General features: G+C 40.7%; 1 long non-coding RNA gene across 1 annotated transcript in view; it reads left to right on the top strand.

The window, feature by feature from the left end:
* Positions 1 to 18,043, top strand: part of LOC147573937 (uncharacterized) — a 51,239-nt gene that overhangs the window by 12,280 nt on the left and 20,916 nt on the right. The window contains exon 2 of the long non-coding RNA XR_015245120.1: positions 1,279 to 1,435. This is a non-coding gene — a long non-coding RNA (uncharacterized LOC147573937). The remainder of the gene's footprint in view (positions 1 to 1,278; positions 1,436 to 18,043) is intronic.

The following is an 18,043-nucleotide window of genomic DNA, read 5'->3' as shown; positions in this document are numbered from 1 at the left end:
ATTGAAATATTGTTCACACATTTGTTGTATGAGTTTTAGGCATACATTGTAGTCATTCCATATGTCTATGAATTATATTGTACTTAAGCACAAGTGTAGCTATCCTGTGAAAGCATGCAACAGTATTATTATACGATTGACTCCATTACATTGGCTGTCCCTTGTATCCCTAGGACTCATTCATTCCATAGCTGTCGCCAGTATCTCTCTCAAAGGTGTTCATTCTTTATCTAACCTAAGTATGTTGGTGGTAAACACAATTACCACTTGCTCAGCAAGTGTAAATTGGCGGTCTATTTTTCTGTGAACATTGCTTAAACCATTACAAGTGATGTCATTACGTTAATAAATTCGGTTTCTTTCTTCACTCACAAGAAAGAAGGAAAAGATTTCTTTGTGTCCCAGGCCCTGTCATTAAAACCTTTCCCAATGTTGGGGCGCCTGGGTGGCGCAGTCGGTTGAGCGTCCGACTTCAGCCAGGTCACGATCTCGCGGTCCGTGAGTTCGAGCCCCGCGTCGGGCTCTGGGCTGATGGCTCAGAGCCTGGAGCCTGTTTCCGATTCTGTGTCTCCCTCTCTCTCTGCCCCTCCCCCGTTCATGCTCTGTCTCTCTCTGTCCCAAAAATAAATAAAAACGTTGAGAAAAAAAAAATTAAAAAAAAATAAAAAAATAAAAATAAATAAAAAAAAACCTTTCCCAATGTGGAGAACAGGTTTAGTTGCCCAGGCACCTTCAGTGTCTCAGCTGAGTGACCAGGGCCTTGCACATTGCAAAAATTCCCATGATGGCCAACAGAGAGAGCTCGAGCACCACAGACCCGGAGAGGCTGGTTCCTCTGCCCAGGCAGTGATGGCCAGCAGAAGGCGCACCATCGGCTTTTCTGACCCAGGGCACCTGAGAGCAGGAAGGGCTTTGATTGCTCCCAGAGTACTCAGGGCCTCTGCCGCTGCCTGAGTACAGAGAGCAGAGCTGCATTTCCAGCAGGTTGTGCCGCCCGCCCCAGGGGAGATCTTGGGAGCTTTGTAGCAACTTGGCATCTCCTGAGTCGCCAGAGAGAATTTGTCTTATTGTACTGAGTGCTGAGGAATGGGCGCTGGGTGGCTTCCCTGGGCAAGCTGGTTGCTGAGATGCACAGGCCCTTGCATTTTCTGGGCTGTTCCTGTGTTTCATTCCTCCCCTTCCTGGACAGTATTTGAACAAGACATATTTTACTAAAGGTCTTGTGGATTGCGGAGTCCCACGACATCACCTCAAGATGCAGTCGATGGTTTGTTCCAGATTCAGGCTTGTTTCCGGGAAGAAACCCTGACAGAAATTCAGAAGAACAGGAGCTGCATTCCGTTAGGACATGAATACATGAAATGCTCGTCTTGGGAACTCCTAGAAGAATGAGCTGGGACCCATTTTCCGAGTCCTGCTAGAACCAGTGACCGAGGTAAGGGCACAAACTGTCCCCCACATCATACATGCTTTTTAAAAAGTTTCATGGTTATTTTTCCAACCTAATTAAGTGATTGCAAACTACAGAAAACCTGGTAGGTACCTGTCATTAACGTACGTTATCTTTAATTTAAATTGCAGTGAGTGAAGAGACAGTGTAATATTAGTTTCAGGTGTAAAATATAGAGCAACCCTTCCACACGTCATCCGGTGCTCATCCCAGGTGCACTTCTTAATCTCCAGCAGCTGTTTCACCCATTCCCCACCTTGCTCTGGAAGCCCTCAGTTTGTTTCCCAGAGTCTGTTTGCCACTGCCCCCCCCCCTCTTTGTTTTGTTTTATTTCCATGTGTTAGTGAAATCATTGGGTATTTGTCTTTGTCTGAAAGGCTTATTTCACCCAGGATAACATTCTCTCCCTCCATCAAGCTCATGGCAAATGACAAGATTTCATGTTTTTACGGCCTAATAATATTACATTCCATAGACCACATCTCAATTTATTCATCAGTTGATGGATGCTTGGATAGTTTCTGTAACTTGGCTGTTGTAGAAAATGCTGCTGTAAACATCGTGGTGCATGTATCCCTTTGAAGATTTTGTATTCTTTGTGGAAATACCTTGTAGTGAAATTGCTGGATCGTAAGGTACTTGCATTTCCAGTTTTGTTTTTTTTTTTTTTAGAAATCTCCATAATGTTTTCCAGACTGGCTGCACCAGTTTGCGTTCTTACCCACAGTACAAGAGGATTATTCTTTCCCCACTTCCTTGGCAACACCTGCTGTTTCATCCTTCATTGATTTTCGTCATTGTGACAGATGTGTTGTGTTATCTCATTGTACTTTTGAATTGTATTTCCCTGAAGATCAGTATTGTTGAGTATTTTTTCATGTGTCTCTTGGCCAGGTATATGTCTTCCTTCGGGAAATGTCCATTCGTGTCTTCTGCCCATTTTTAATCAGATTTCTCATTGTTTGGGTGCTGTATAACTGTATATATTTTGGGCACTAACCCTTTATCTGATGTCGTTTGCAAATATCATTCTGTAGGTGTTTTAGTTTTGTTGATTATTTCCTAGGTGACGGAAGGTTTTAATTTTTATGAAGTCTCATTATTTTTGCTTGCGTTTCCCTTACCTCTAGAGATATATCTACAAAGACATTTGCACAGGCAATGTCAAATAAGATACTACCCGTGTTATCCTCTGGGATTTTTATGGTTTCCGGTTTCACATATAGGTCTTTGTCCATGTTGGATTTATTTTTGTGTACGTTGTAAGAAAGTGGTCCATTGTTGTTTTTGTTTTGTTTTGCAGGATGCTGTCCAGTTTTTCCAAAACCATATGTTGAGGAGCCTTTTTTAAAGTTTATTTACTTATTTTTGAGAGAGAGCATGCAGAAGAGGGGCAGAGAGAAATGGAGACAGAGAATCCTACCCATGCTCTGCACTGCCCTGAGATCATAACCTATGCTGAATTAAAAATCACACGCTTTGTTGACTGAGCCACCCCTGTGTCCCAAGACTATCTTTTTTTCCAGTGGATGTTCTTTCCTGCTTTGTTGAGAATTAATTGACCATATAGGTGTGAGTTCATTTCTGCGTTCCTATTGATCTATGCCTCTGTGGTTTTTTGTTGTTGTTTTGTCAGTACCATACTGTTCTGATCAGTACAGCTTTGTAATATTACCTGAAGTCTGGAATTGTGATGTCTCCAGCTTTGCTTTTCTTCTTCAAGTTTGTTTTGGCTGTTTGGGGACTTTTGTTATTCCATACAAATTTTGAGATGATTTGTTCTTGTTCTGTCACAAATGTTTTTGTTAGTGTGATAGGGATTTCATTATATGTGTAGATTGTTTTGAGAAGTGTAGACATTTTAACAGTATTTTGTGCTTCCCATCCATGAACATGAAATGTATGTCCATTTCTTTGTGTCCTCTTCCATTTCTTTCGTCAGTGTTTCATAGACTTTAGAGTACAGGTCTTTCAATTCTTTGGTTAGGTTTATTCCTGGTTTCTTGTGGTATTTGTGAGCCTGTCAATGGGATGGATCCCTTACTTTCTCTCTGTGCTAATTCATGATTTGTGTTAGAAATGCAATACATCTATGTAGCTTGATTTCTGTATATTGTGACTTGTGGAATTCATATATCAATTCTAGCAATTTTTAAGGGAATCTTTCATGTTTTTTATAGAACACATCATGTCAGTTCCAAATAGTGAAAGCGCTACTTCTTCCTTGCCGATTTGGATGCCTCTTATTTCTTTTTGTTGTCTGAGTGCTGTGGTTAGGGTTTCCCGTACTATGTGGAAAAACAGTGTGAGACGTGTCATCCCTGTTTTGTCCCTGACCTTGGAGGAAAAATTTTCAATTTTTCCCCATTGAGGATGAGATGAGCTGTGGGTTTTTCCTAGATGACCTTTATTATGTGCAGGTAGGTTGACTCTCAATGTACTTTGCTGAGGGGTTTTATCATGAATGGATGTGACATTTTGTCAAATAGTTTTCCCGCATCTGTTGAAAGCATCGTATTGTTCTTATCCTTTCTCTTATTACTGTGGTGCATCATGTTGATTGATCTGTGAATGTGGAACCACCCTTGCAGCCTAGGAATATATCCCACTTGATTATGGCAAATGATTCTATTAATGTATTGTTGACTTTAATTTGAAGGTATTTTAATAAGAATTTCGTCATACATAGCCATCAGGTGATTGGGCTGCAGTGTTATTTAAAAATTTTTTAAACATCTTTTTAAATGCTTATTTCTTTCCTTAGATAGAGTACATAAAAGTGAGGGAGGGGCAGAGAGACAGGGAGAGAGAGAATCCTGGCCATGTCCCACACTGTCATGGCAGGGTCCAACATGGGACTCGAACCCACGCACAGCAAGATAATGTCCTAGTCCGAAATTAAGAGTTGGACAGTAAACACCCCGAGGCACACAGGCGCCCCGCCAGTTTTCGGTTTTAGTGGAAGCTTCATCTCGTTTTGGTATCAGGGTAATGATGGCCTCATTAGATGAATTTATAAGTTTTCCTTCTTTTTTATTTTTCGTAATAATTTGAGGAGAATACATATTACCTCTTTCTTAAATGGATGGTAGAATTCATTCAGTTAAACCATCTGGCCCAGAACTCTTGTGTTGGGGGGAGATTTTTTTTTATTACTGATTTGATTTCTTTCTGTTTTCAGATTTTATGTATCTTCCTGTTTCAGTTTTGGTAGTTTGTGTGTTTCTAGGAATTTGTCCATTTTTCTCAGTGTCCAATTTGTTGCATATAGTTGTTCATGATATTAACTTCTAACTGTATTTTTGTGGTGTGGACTGTTATTTCTCCTTTCTTATTTGTGATTTTATTTATTGGAGTCCTTTCTCTCTTCTTACTGAAAAGTCTGCCTAGAAGTTTTCATGTTGATTAGTGTTTTCAAAGAACAAGCCCCTGGTTTCATTGATTTTGTCTAGTGTCTTTTTGGTTTAAATATCCCTTATTTCTGTCTGAATCTCTATTACTTCCTTTCTTCTGCTGTTCTTCTTCTAATATGTGACCTAGAATATGATCAATTCTGGAGAATGTCCCATGTGCGCTTGAAAAGAATATGTACTCTGCCATTTTAGTATGGAGTGTTCTAAATATATCTATTAAACCCATCTGGTCCAGTGTGTCATTCAAAGCCATTGTTTCCTTGTTGATTTTCTGTTTACAGCTTCTGTCCATTGATGTGAGTGATGTGTTAAAGTCCTCTACTATCGTTATATTATAAAAAATGAGTTCCTTTATGGTTGTTGTTAAATATTTTATATACTTGGTGATCGCATGTTGGGTGCATCAAAATTTACAATCATTGGATCTTCTTGTTTCATTGTCCCCTTTAGTATGAGATAGCGTCTGTCTTCATCTCTTGTTATAGCTTTATTTATTTATTTATTTATTTATTTATTTATTTATTTCTTTAAATTTAAGTCATAGTTGACATACAGTGCATTCTCGGATTTGGGAGCAGAATTTGGTGATTCATCCCTTACATACAATACCCAGTGCTCATCACAACAAGTGCTCTCCTTAATACTCATCCCACATCTAGCCCAGCGCTGACCCATTTCCCTTCATCAACCTTCGTTTTTTTTTCTCTAACATTAAGAGAGTCTGTGGTTTGTTACCACTCTTCTCGTTTCCTGCCCCCTTCCCATGTTTTCATCTGTTTTGTTTCTTCAATTCCATATGAGTGAAATCATATATTTGTCTTTCTCTGATTGACATATTTCACTTAGCATAATACATGCTAGCTCCATCCACATCATTGCAAATGGCAAGATTTCATTCTTCTTGAAGTTGAGTTATATTTCTTTGTATATACATATGTTTGTATATATGAACGTACACATATGTACATATGTATATATGCGTATACATACACACACACACACACACACACACACACACACACACACAACTTCTTTATACCTTCATTAGTTGATGGATACTTGGGCTTTCTCTATAATTTGGCTACAGTTGATAATGCTGCTATAAATACTGGGTTCATGAAATGTCACTATTAGGTATTTACCCAAAGTGTACCAAAATAGAGTCTCGGTTTTAAAGGTTATTTTGCCTGATACAAGCATTGCTACTGGCTTTCTTTTGACATTATTGGCATAATAAATGTTTCTTCATTCCCTCACTTTAAATCTGAAAGTGACTTAAGTCCAAATAAAGCTTTGTAGGCAGCATCTAAATAGGTGTTGTTTTTGTTTGTTTGTTTGTTTGTTTTGTCCATTCTGACTCCCTATCCAATGTCTTATGATTGGAGCATTTAGTCCATGTACATTTAGAGTGATTATTAATAGGTATATATTTAGTGCCATTCTACTAGTTGTTTTGCCATTGTTTCTTGATGTTTTCTCTGATCCTTTCTTGTCTGTCACACTTTTAGTCCTAGATTTCCACTCAAAGAGCCCAATTTCAATATTCTTTTCTTTTGACTGGTAGTACATTTCTTTACTTCTTTTTAATATTTCTTTTTTTTAATATAAGCCCACGTTAGTTACTTTAGAGTGGAATACAGTTTCAGCAGTAGAATTTAGTGATCCATCAAGTACAAAATATACCCAATACTCATCCCAAGTGCGCCCGTAATGCCCATCACCCATTTAGCCCATACCCCTATTCAGTAACCCCCCTGGAACCCTGAGTTTCTTCTCTGTATTTCACAGTCTCTTATCGTTTGACTCCCTCTCTGTTTGTATCTTATTTTGCTTTCCTTTCACTACGTTCATCAGTTGTATTAAATTCCACAGATGAGAGAAATCATATGATGTGTGTCTTTCTCTAACATATTTTGCTTAGCATAATCAAGTCCGGTTCCATCCATGTTGTTTCAAATAGCAAGATTTCATTCTTTTTGACCGCCGAGTAATATTCCATTGTATGAATATACCACATCTTCTTTATCCATTCATCTGTCAATGGTCATTTGGGCTCTTTGCATAATTTAGTTATTGTTGATAATGTTGCTATAAACATTGCAGTGCATGTTCCACTTGGACTCAGCGTTAGTGTATCCTTTGGATAAATACGTAGTAGTGCAATTGCTGGGGCCTAGTGTAGTTCTATTTTAAGTTTTTCTGACAAATCTCCATACTATTTCCAGAGTGTCTACATCACTTTCCATTCCCATCAGCATTTCAAAAGCGTTCCCTTTCTCTGCATCCTTGCCAACATCTGTCTTTTTCGGAGATGTTAATTTTAGCCATTCTGATAGGTGTGAGGGGATATCTCATTGTGGTTTCGATTTGTATTTCAGTGATGACAAGTGAGATTGAGCATCTTTTCATGTGTGACCAATCTGGATGTCATCTTTCTTAAAGTGTCTGTTCACATCTTTTGCCCATTTCTTCACCGGATTATTTGGTTTTTGGGTGTTGAGTGTGATAATTTTTTATAGATTTTGGATACGAACCCTTCATCTGATATGTCACCTGCAAATATCTTCTCCCATTTCATTCAGTGGCCTTTCAGTTTTGCTGATTGTGTCCTCTGCTGTTCAGAAGCTTTTTATCTTGAGGTCCTAATAGTTCATTTTGGTTTTTATTGCCCTTGCTTTGGAGACATGACAAGCAAGAAGTTGTTGTGGCCAGGATCAAGGAGGTAGATTGCCTGTTTTCTCCTCTAGGATTTTGATGGTCCCTTTCTTACATTTATATCTTTCATGCATTTTGAGGTGTGTGTGTGTGTGTGTGTGTGTGTGTGTGTGTGTGTGTGTGTGTGGTTTAAGAACATAGTCCAGGTCCAATCTTCTCACTGTTTAGTTTTCCCAGTACCATTTGCTGAAGAGACTTTTGTTTTTCCATTGGATATTCTTTCCAGTGTTATCAAAGATTACTCGGCCATATGTTTGAGGGTCCATTTATGGGTTCCCCATTCCATTCCATTCATGTCTGTGTCCGTTTTTGTGCCTGTACCATACTGTCTTGATGATTGCGGTTTTCTGATACACCATAAACTCCAGATTTTAATGTCTCCAGCTTTGTTTTCTTTTTCAACATGACTTTGGCGATTTGGGGTCTTTTCTGGCTCCCTACAAATTTTAGGGTTGTTTGTTCTAGTTCTGTGAGGAATGCTGGTGTTATTTTGATAGGGATTGCATTGAATGTGTCGATTGCTTTGGGTAGTATTGACATTTTAATAATATTTGTTCTTCTCACCCATGAGCATGGAATATTTTTCCGTTTCTTTGTGTTTCTTCCATTTCTTTCATAGATGTTGTGTGGTTTGTTCCTTTATTTTTTTATTTTTTTTTAATTTATATATGAAATTTATTGTCAAATTGGTTTCCATACAACACCCAGTGCTCATCCCAAAAGGTGCCCTCCTCAGTACCCATCACCCACCCTCTCCTCCCTCCCACCCCCCATCAACCCTTAGTTTGTTCTCAGTTCTCAACAGTCTCTTATGCTTTGGCTCTCTCCCACTCTAACCTCTTTTTTTTTTTTTTTTTTTGTTCCCCTCCCCCATGGGTTTCTCTTAAGTTTCTCAGGATCCACATAAGAGTGAAACCATATGGTATCTGTCTTTCTCTGTATGGCTTATTTCACTTAGCATCACACTCTCCAGTTCCATCCACGTTGCTACAAAAGGCCATATTTCATTTTTTCTCATTGCCACGTAGTACTCCATTGTGTATATAAACCACAATTTCTTTATCCATTCATCAGTTGATGGACATTTAGGCTCTTTCCATAATTTGGCTATTGTTGAGAGTGCTGCTATGAACATTGGGGTACAAGTGCCCCTATGCATCAGTTCTCCTGTGTCCCTTGGATAAATTCCTAGCAGTGCTATTGCTGGGTCATAGGGTAGGTCTATTTTTAATTTTCTGAGGAACCTCCACACTGCTTTCCAGAGCGGCTGCACCAATTTGCATTCCCACCAACAGTGCAAGAGGGTTCCCGTTTCTCCACATCCTCTCCAGCATCTATAGTCTCCTGATTTGTTCATTTTGGCCACTCTGACTGGCGTGAGGTGATATCTGAGTGTGGTTTTGATTTGTATTTCCCTGATAAGGAGCGACGCTGAACATCTTTTCATGTGCCTGTTGGCCATCCGGATGTCTTCTTTAGAGAAGTGTCTATTCATGTTTTCTGCCCATTTCTTCACTGGGTTATTTGCTTTTCGGGTGTGGAGTTTGGTGAGCTCTTTATAGATTTTGGATACTAGCCCTTTGTCCGATATATCATTTGCAAATATCTTTTCCCATTCCGTTGGCTGCCTTTTAGTTTTGTTGGTTGTTTCCTTTGCTGTGCAGAAGCTTTTTATCTTCATAAGGTCCCAGTAATTCACTTTTGATTTTAATTCCCTTGCCTTTGGGGATGTGTCGAGTAAGAGATTGCTACGGCTGAGGTCAGAGAGGTCTTTTCCTGCTTTCTCCTCTAAGGTTTTGATGGTTTCCTGTCTCACATTCAGGTCCTTTATCCATTTTGAGTTTATTTTTGTGAATGGTGTGAGAAAGTGGTCTAGTTTCAACCTTCTGCATGTTGCTGTCCAGTTCTCCCAGCACCATTTGTTAAAGAGACTGTCTTTTTTCCATTGGATGTTCTTTCCTGCTTTGTCAAAGATGAGTTGGCCATATGTTTGTGGGTCTAGTTCTGGGGTTTCTATTCTATTCCATTGGTCTATGTGTCTGTTTTTGTGCCAATACCATGCTGTCTTGATGATGACAGCTTTGTAGTAGAGGCTAAAGTCTGGGATTGTGATGCCTCCTGCTTTGGTCTTCTTCTTCAAAATTACTTTGGCTATTCGGGGCCTTTTGTGGTTCCATATGAATTTTAGGATTGCTTGTTCTAGTTTCGAGAAGAATGCTGGTGCAATTTTGATTGGGATTGCATTGAATGTGTAGATAGCTTTGGGTAGTATTGACATTTTGATAATATTTATTCTTCCAATCCATGAGCAGGGAATGTCTTTCCATTTCTTTAAATCTTCTTCAATTACCTTCATAAGCTTTCTATAGTTTTCAGCATACAGATCCTTTACATCTTTGGTTAGATTTATTCCTAGGTATTTTATGCTTCTTGGTGCGATTGTGAATGGGATCAGTTTCTTTATTTGTCTTTCTGTTGCTTCATTGTTAGTGTATAAGAATGCAACTGATTTCTGTACATTGATTTTGTATCCTGCAACTTTGCTGAATTCATGTATCAGTTCAAGCAGACTTTTGGTGGAGTCTATCGGATTTTCCATGTATAATATCATGTCATCTGCAAAGAGCGAAAGCTTGACTTCATCTTTGCCAATTTTGACGCCTTTGATTTCCTTTTGTTGTCTGATTGCTGATGCTAGAACTTCCAGCACTATGTTAAACAACAGCGGTGAGAGTGGGCATCCCTGTCGTGTTCCTGATCTCAGGGAAAAAGCTCTCAGTTTTTCCCCGTTGAGGATGATGTTAGCTGTGGGCTTTTCATAAATGGCTTTTATGATCTTTAAGTATGTTCCTTCTATCCCGACTTTCTCAAGAGTTTTTATTAAGAAAGGGTGCTGGATTTTGTCAAAGGCCTTTTCTGCATCGATTGACAGGATCATATGGTTCTTCTCTTTTTTTTTGTTTATGTGATGTATCACGTTGATTGATTTGCGAATGTTGAACCAGCCCTGCATCCCAGGAATGAATCCCACTTGATCATGGTGAATAATTCTTTTTATATGCCGTTGAATTCGATTTGCTAGTATCTTATTGAGAATTTTTGCATCCATATTCATCAGGGATATTGGCCTGTAGTTCTCTTTTGTTACTGGGTCTCTGTCTGGTTTAGGAATCAAAGTAATACTGGCTTCATAGAATGAGTCTGGAAGTTTTCCTTCCCTTTCTATTTCTTGGAATAGCTTGAGAAGGATAGGTATTATCTCTGCTTTAAACGTCTGGTAGAACTCTCCTGGGAAGCCATCTGGTCCTGGACTCTTATTTGTTGGGAGATTTTTGATAACCGATTCAATTTCTTCGCTGGTTATGGGTCTGTTCAAGCTTTCTATTTCCTCCTGATTGAGTTTTGGAAGAGTGTGGGTGTTCAGGAATTTGTCCATTTCTTCCAGGTTGTCCAATTTGTTGGCATATAATTTTTCATAGTATTCCCTGATAATTGTTTGTATCTCTGAGGGATTGGTTGTAATAATTCCATTTTCATTCATGATTTTATCTATTTGGGTCATCTCCCTTTTCTTTTTGAGAAGCCTGGCTAGAGGTTTGTCAATTTTGTTTATTTTTTCAAAAAACCAACTCTTGGTTTCATTGATCTGCTCTACAGTTTTTTTAGATTCTATATTGTTTATTTCTGCTCTGATCTTTATTATTTCTCTTCTGCTGGGTTTAGGCTGCCTTTGCTGTTCTGCTTCTATTTCCTTTAGGTGTGCTGTTAGATTTTGTATTTGGGATTTTTCTTGTTTCTTGAGATAGGCCTGGATTGCAATGTATTTTCCTCTCAGGACTGCCTTTGCTGCGTCCCAAAGCGTTTGGATTGTTGTATTTTCATTTTCGTTTGTTTCCATATATTTTTTAATTTCTTCTCTAATTGCCTGGTTGACCCACTCATTCGTTAGTAGGGTGTTCTTTAACCTCCATGCTTTTGGAGGTTTTCCAGACTTTTTTCTGTGGTTGATTTCAAGCTTCATAGCATTGTGGTCTGAAAGTATGCATGGTATGATTTCAATTCTTGTAAACTTATGAAGGGCTGTTTTGTGACCCAGTATATGATCTATCTTGGAGAATGTTCCATGTGCACTCGAGAAGAAAGTATATTCTGTTGCTTTGGGATGCAGAGTTCTAAATATATCTGTCAAGTCCATCTGATCCAATGTCTCATTCAGGGCCCTTGTTTCTTTATTGATCGTGTGTCTAGATGATCTATCCATTTCTGTAAGTGGGGTGTTAAAGTCCCCTGCAATTACCACATTCTTATCAATAAGGTTGCTTGTGTTTATGAGTAATTGTTTTATATATTTGGGCGCTCTGGTATTTGGCACATAGACATTTATAATTGTTAGCTCTTCCTGATGGATAGACCCTGTCACTATTATATAATGTCCTTCTTCATCTCTTGTTACAGCCTTTAATTTAAAGTCTAGTTTGTCTGATATAAGTATGGCTACTCCAGCTTTCTTTTGACTTCCAGTAGCATGATAAATAGTTCTCCATCCCCTCACTCTCAATCTAAAGGTGTCCTCAGGTCTAAAATGAGTCTCTTGTAGACAGCAAATAGATGGGTCTTGTTTTTTTATCCATTCTGATACCCTATGTCTTTTGGTTGGCGCATTTAATCCATTTACATTCAGTGTTATTATAGAAAGATATGGGTTTAGAGTCATTGTGATGTCTGTATGTTTTATGCTTGTAGTGATGTCTCTGGTACTTTGTCTCACAGGGTCCCCCTTAGGATGTCTTGTAGGGCTGGTTTAGTGGTGACAAATTCCTTCAGTTTTTGTTTGTTTGGGAAGACCTTTATCTCTCCTTCTATTCTAAATGACAGACTTGCTGGATAAAGGATTCTCGGCTGCATATTTTTTCTGTCTAGCACACTGAAAATCTCGTGCCAATTCTTTCTGGCCTGCCAAGTTTCAAAAGAGAGATCAGTCACGAGTCTTATAGGTCTCCCTTTATATGTGAGGGTACGTTTACCCCTTGCTGCTTTCAGAATTTTCTCTTTATCCTTGTATTTTGCCACTTTCACTATGATATGTCGTGCAGAAGATCGATTCAAGTTACGTCTGAAGGGAGTTCTCTGTGCCTCTTGGATTTCAATGCCTTTTTCCTTCCCCAGTTCAGGGAAGTTCTCAGCTATTTCTTCAAGTACCCCTTCAGCACCTTTCCCTCTCTCTTCCTCCTCTGGGATACCAATTATGCGTAGATTATTTCTTTTTAGTGTATCACTTAGTTCTCTAATTTTCCCCTCATATTCCTGGATTTTTTTATCCCTCTTTTTCTCAGCTTCCTCTTTTTCCATAACTTTATCTCCTAGTTCACCTATTCTCTCCTCTGCCTCTTCAATCCGAGCCGTGGTGGTTTCCATTTTGTTATGCATTTCGTTTAAAGCGTTTTTCAGCTCCTCGTGACTGTTCCTTAGTCCCTTGATCTCTGTAGCAAGAGATTCTCTGCTGTCAGCTATACTGTTTTCAAGCCCAGCGATTAATTTTATGACTATTATTCTAAATTCACTTTCTGTTATATTATTTAAATCCTTTTTGATCAGCTCATTAGCTGTTGTTATTTCCTGGAGAGTCTTCTGAGGGGAATTCTTCCGCTTGGTCATTTTGGATAGTCCCTGGCGTGGTGAGGACCTGCAGGGCACTTCCCCTGTGCTGTGGTGTATAACTGGAGTTGGTGGGCGGAGCCGCAGTCAGACCTGATGTCTGCCCCCAGCCCACCGCTGTGTCCACAGTCAGACTGGTGCGTGCCTTCTCTTCCCCTCTCCTAGGGGCGGGATTCACTGTGGGGTGGGGTGGTCTGTCTGGCCTACTTGCACACTGCCAGGCTTGTGATGGTGAGGATCTGGCGTCTTAGCTGGGGTGGGTAGGCAAGGTGCACAGGGGCAGGAGGGGCAGGCTTAGCTTGCTTCTCCTTAGGTGATCCACTTCAGGAGGGGCCCTGTGGCAGCAGGAGGGAGTCAGATCCGCTGCCGGAGGTTTGGCTCCGCAGAAGCGCAGAGTTGGGTGTTTGCGCGCAGAGCCAGCAAGTTCCCTGGCAGGAACTGGTTCTCTTTGGGATTTTGGCTGGGGGATGGGCGGGGAAGATGGCGCTGGCGAGCGCCTTTGTTCCCCACCAAACTGAGCTCTGTCGTCCGGGGGCTCAGCAGCTCTCCTTCCCTTTGTCCTCCAGCCTTCCCGCTTTCTGAACAGAGCTGTTAACTTATGACTTCCCAGACGCTAAGTCGCGCTTGCTGTCGGAACACAGTCCGTCAGGCCCCTCCGCTTTTTGCAAGCCAGACTCGGGGGCTCTGCTTGGCCGGCGAGCCGCCCCTCCGCCCCGGCTCCCTCCCGCCAGTCCGTGGAGCGCGCACCGCCTCGCCGCCCTTCCTACCCTCTTCCGTGGGCCTCTCGTCTGCGCTTGGCTCCGGCGACTCCGTTCTGCTAATCCTCTGGTGGTTTTCTGGGTTATTTAGGCAGGTGTAGGTGGAATCTAAGTGATCAGCAGGACGCGCGGTGAGCCCAGCGTCCTCCTATGCCGCCATCTTCCGCCCCACCTCCCTTATTTTTTTATCTTTGTTTATTTTTGAGAGAGAGAGAGAGAAAGAGAGAGCACATGAGCAGGGGAGGGGCAGAAAGAGAAAGAGAGGGAGACACAGACTCTGAAGCATGCTCCAGGCTCTGAGCTGTCAGCACAGTGCCCATCACGGGACTCAGACCCACAAATACGGGATCATGTCTTGAACCGAAGTCGGCACTTAACCGACTGAGCCACCCAGGCGCCCCTCTATTGTTTTAAGTGTACTGATCTTTTTCCTGTTTGGTTATGTTTACCCCTGGGTATTTGATGGTTTTCAGTGCAGTTGTGAAGTACATCAATCCTTGATTTCTCTCTGCTGACTCATTATTGGTGTATAGAAATGCAGTCAACTGCTGTATATTGATTTTATATCCTGAGACTTTCCTGAATTCCAGTATCAGTCCTAACAGTTTTTCCATGGAGTCTTTTGGATTTCCTTGGAAAGTATCATGTCTGAAAACAGGGAAAGTTTGACCTTCCTTGCCAATTTGGACGCCTTGTATTTCCTTTTGTTGTCTGCTTGTTGAGGTTAGGACTTCCAACAGTTTGTGGAATAACAGTGGTGACAGTGGACATCCCAGTCGTGTTCCTGACCTTAGGGGGAAAGCTCTCAGTTTTTCCTCATTGAAGATGATATTAGTTGTGGGACTTTCGTATCTGGACACACTGATATTCAGACAAGATCTTTCTATCCTTCCTTTCATGCGTGCTTTTTTTTTTTTCATCAAGAAAGGATGGTGCATTGTGTCAAATGCTCTTTCTGCATCTATTGAGAGGATCATATGGTTGTTATCCTTTCTTTTCTCAATGTGATGTATCACATCAGTTGATTTGCAGATATTGAATTGGTGGTGCATTCCAGGAATAAATCCAATTCATTGTGGTGAATAATTATTTGTATGTATTGTTGGATCCGGTTCACTACTTTTTGTTGAGAATTTTTGCATCCAGGTTCATCAGGGAAATTGGTCTGTAGTTTCCGTTTTGGTGGGATCTTCGTCCAGTTTGGACTCAAGGCCAAGCTGGCCTCATAGAATGAGTTTGGAAGTGTTCCTTCCATGTCTCTGGCCATGACCTTATCTTGTTCTTTCATTTGGGATGCATTCCTCTTGTCTTGGCATTTTGGCTGAGTATTTGCCTTCTCTGTGTTACAAAAGCTCATTATGTTAGCTGCCTGTGATATGAATGGCTTTATGAAATGGAGGTCATCTAGTGTCCAGGGCCTGACACATCAGGGAGTGTCTGTGGTGTGTGTTGCGTACACTGTTTTGTGTTCTGGCTGCACTTTCCTTCAGGCCAGTTGTATGGACAGTGTATGGTCTTTGGCCAGAATGTCCTGAGTTTTATCTAGGTCAGCTCCGATCTGCTTCTTAAATGAGACTTGAAATGACTGCCACTCGAAGTGAAGCTCTGCAGAACTGTCTGGTCAAGAGAGGTGGTGTGGTCATGAGCTTCCGCTGGTCTTCTGGGGAAGGGGACACCTCCATTGGGACTTAGGCAAGCCTGATTGACCTAGAAGGCCAGTCTCACCAGAGCACAGGAATGTGGGGTTGGTGTAAGCATCTTAGGCAGCCAGTGTGGGGATGACATTGTTTCCAGCAGATGGCTCTGTGTTTATGCTGTGGGGAAGAGGAGGAAAATGTTCCCACACAGCTCCTCTGTCCTACCTCCTTTGTCCCCTTGTTGTGAACACTGCCTCTCAGGGATGCTCTCCATGATGAGTGTATAATTGCCCCACTGTTTGCACCAGGTGATGTACAGGTCACTGTTTCCATACCATCTGCCTGTAAGTAGTTTGCTGCCTTCTCTCAAGGATTAGACCATTGCCCTCAGGGCTGTATCCCAGCCAAGCCTGCTAACCTTTGAAACTCCACATTCTCGGGGTCTGGATCGCTTGGTTAAATGTCCGAGTCTTGATCCTGGCTCAGATCATGACCTCGTGGTCATGGGCTTCTCTCTCTCCCTCTATTCCTGCCCCTGCCTTGCATGTGCTCTCTTTCTCTCTCTCTCTCTCTCAAAATAAATAAACTTAAAACAAATTTAGTGGCATGGAATACCTTATTTAGGCGAGATTTCCTCCTTGAGGGAATGGCAGGGGTCTATCAGTTAAATTTCCAGCAATGACTAGGAATTTCATTGCTGACTGGTTAAAGGTTACATTCCTACAGGAATGAATTTAGGGTTAGTGACATGAGGCCATAACGTAAGGAACTCCATGATGGTCCTGTGAGTTTTCTTTACATTCCAAACCCATATTTTTGCACATCAATTTTTTTATTAAAAACATAACCCTAAGTAATATTTTAGCCATCTACTGCCGGCCCAATGATCATATCCTGTAAATCTGCGACCATCTCCTAATCATAGATGGAGATCAACTCTGTGGTTCTAAGATTTTTGTGACTCTAAATTATATTGATGTATGTTACTAAGGTCTTTGTGAGTCTAGGTTACTGCTGGCCTCCTGAAATCTTGACCGAGGGACACCCAGCCAGGTTTCTGAGCCATCACTTAGGCACAGAAGCACCCTTTCCAAGTCACCTCTTCCTAAAGCGTGCCTTTCCCTCTGGTACTTCTGGGTCTTACCCTTTTGCAGATCACATGCTGTGATGGACAACCCCTCATGAAAACCTGTCAAAGTGGGCGAGAGAAACCTGCTTGCCTGTGACTGCCACTTCATGGTCACATCTTTTCCTTCTGAAACCCCTTGAACACCCTATCATTCTTCCAGCCTTTGAACATCTCTTCGATTTGAAAATATTTCATTCTCTTGTATTCCTGCTAAAAAAATATGCGTGAAAATATTAAAGCAAGGATTCTTTACAATAAGTGAGCCAGTCACAATGATCCATCTGGCCGTGTGTACGTATGTTTTCTTTTTTGGACACTGTTCAGGCATGAAGTTAAGTACCTCCTGTAAAATCTGAGTTTCATTCATTATCTAGGATAACCGCCTTTATGGAAAGCCATTTAATGACATGTTCATTCCAGATCCGAAAAACACTTAATTTACATACCACATAATACAGTGGTGTCTACATATGTTATTACCTTAAAATATGTAAAGTGGATGTTTCTGTGAAGTGTATATCATGCATTGAGTTTTCTGTACCATGAATGCTATTATTTAAATTACACAATAGTAAGAACAACAAGATTAGGTACATGGCCATCACTAGTAACTAATACTAGAACTAGTCATATAATATTAGGTGTTGAAAACATAAAACCATGATTACTAATAATCTTTTCAATCGTGGTGGGTTTCTAGTTACCAGAAAAATTGGGAAGATATTATTGAGTCTCCACATACATCAGAGTGTTTTCTGACTATTGATGTCCTCTAAGTTGATACATGATCACAGTCAATATTCCAAAGAGATATGGTACTATTAACTAACTTTGTATTTGTATTCAGATTGCTTCACTTTTAACCTCTTCTGTCCCAGACTCATCCCAGCTGGCATATTACAGTCATTCTGTCTCCTTCGGCTTCACTTGGCCATGGCGATTTTTAGATTTTTCCATATTTTTCATAATCTGCAAAGTTTTGAGGGTACGTTTGTAGAATGTATTTTGTAGAATGATCCTTGGTTGGGATATGTCTAACGTTTGTTCAAATGCTTAGGCTGACTACTGTGTTTTGGAGCAGAAGATCCAGAGGCATAGTTCCATCCATAATTATCATTTCACATAAAGGTTGTTTACTCTGAAGATTTGGGTCTTTTGTGGTTCTGTACAAATTTTAGGACCGTTCTAGTTCTATGAAAAATGATGTTGCTATTTTGATGGCGATGGCATTAGTTGTGTCAGTTGCTGTGGGAAGTATAGAAATTTCCATGAAATTTGTACTTCCG

The sequence above is a fragment of the Puma concolor genome, chromosome E2, assembly GCF_028749965.1.
Source record: "Puma concolor isolate L17-30 chromosome E2, mPumCon1.1.hap2, whole genome shotgun sequence".
NCBI classification, from domain to species: Eukaryota; Metazoa; Chordata; class Mammalia; order Carnivora; family Felidae; genus Puma; species Puma concolor.
This window is presented reverse-complemented; position numbering and strand designations above follow the sequence as displayed.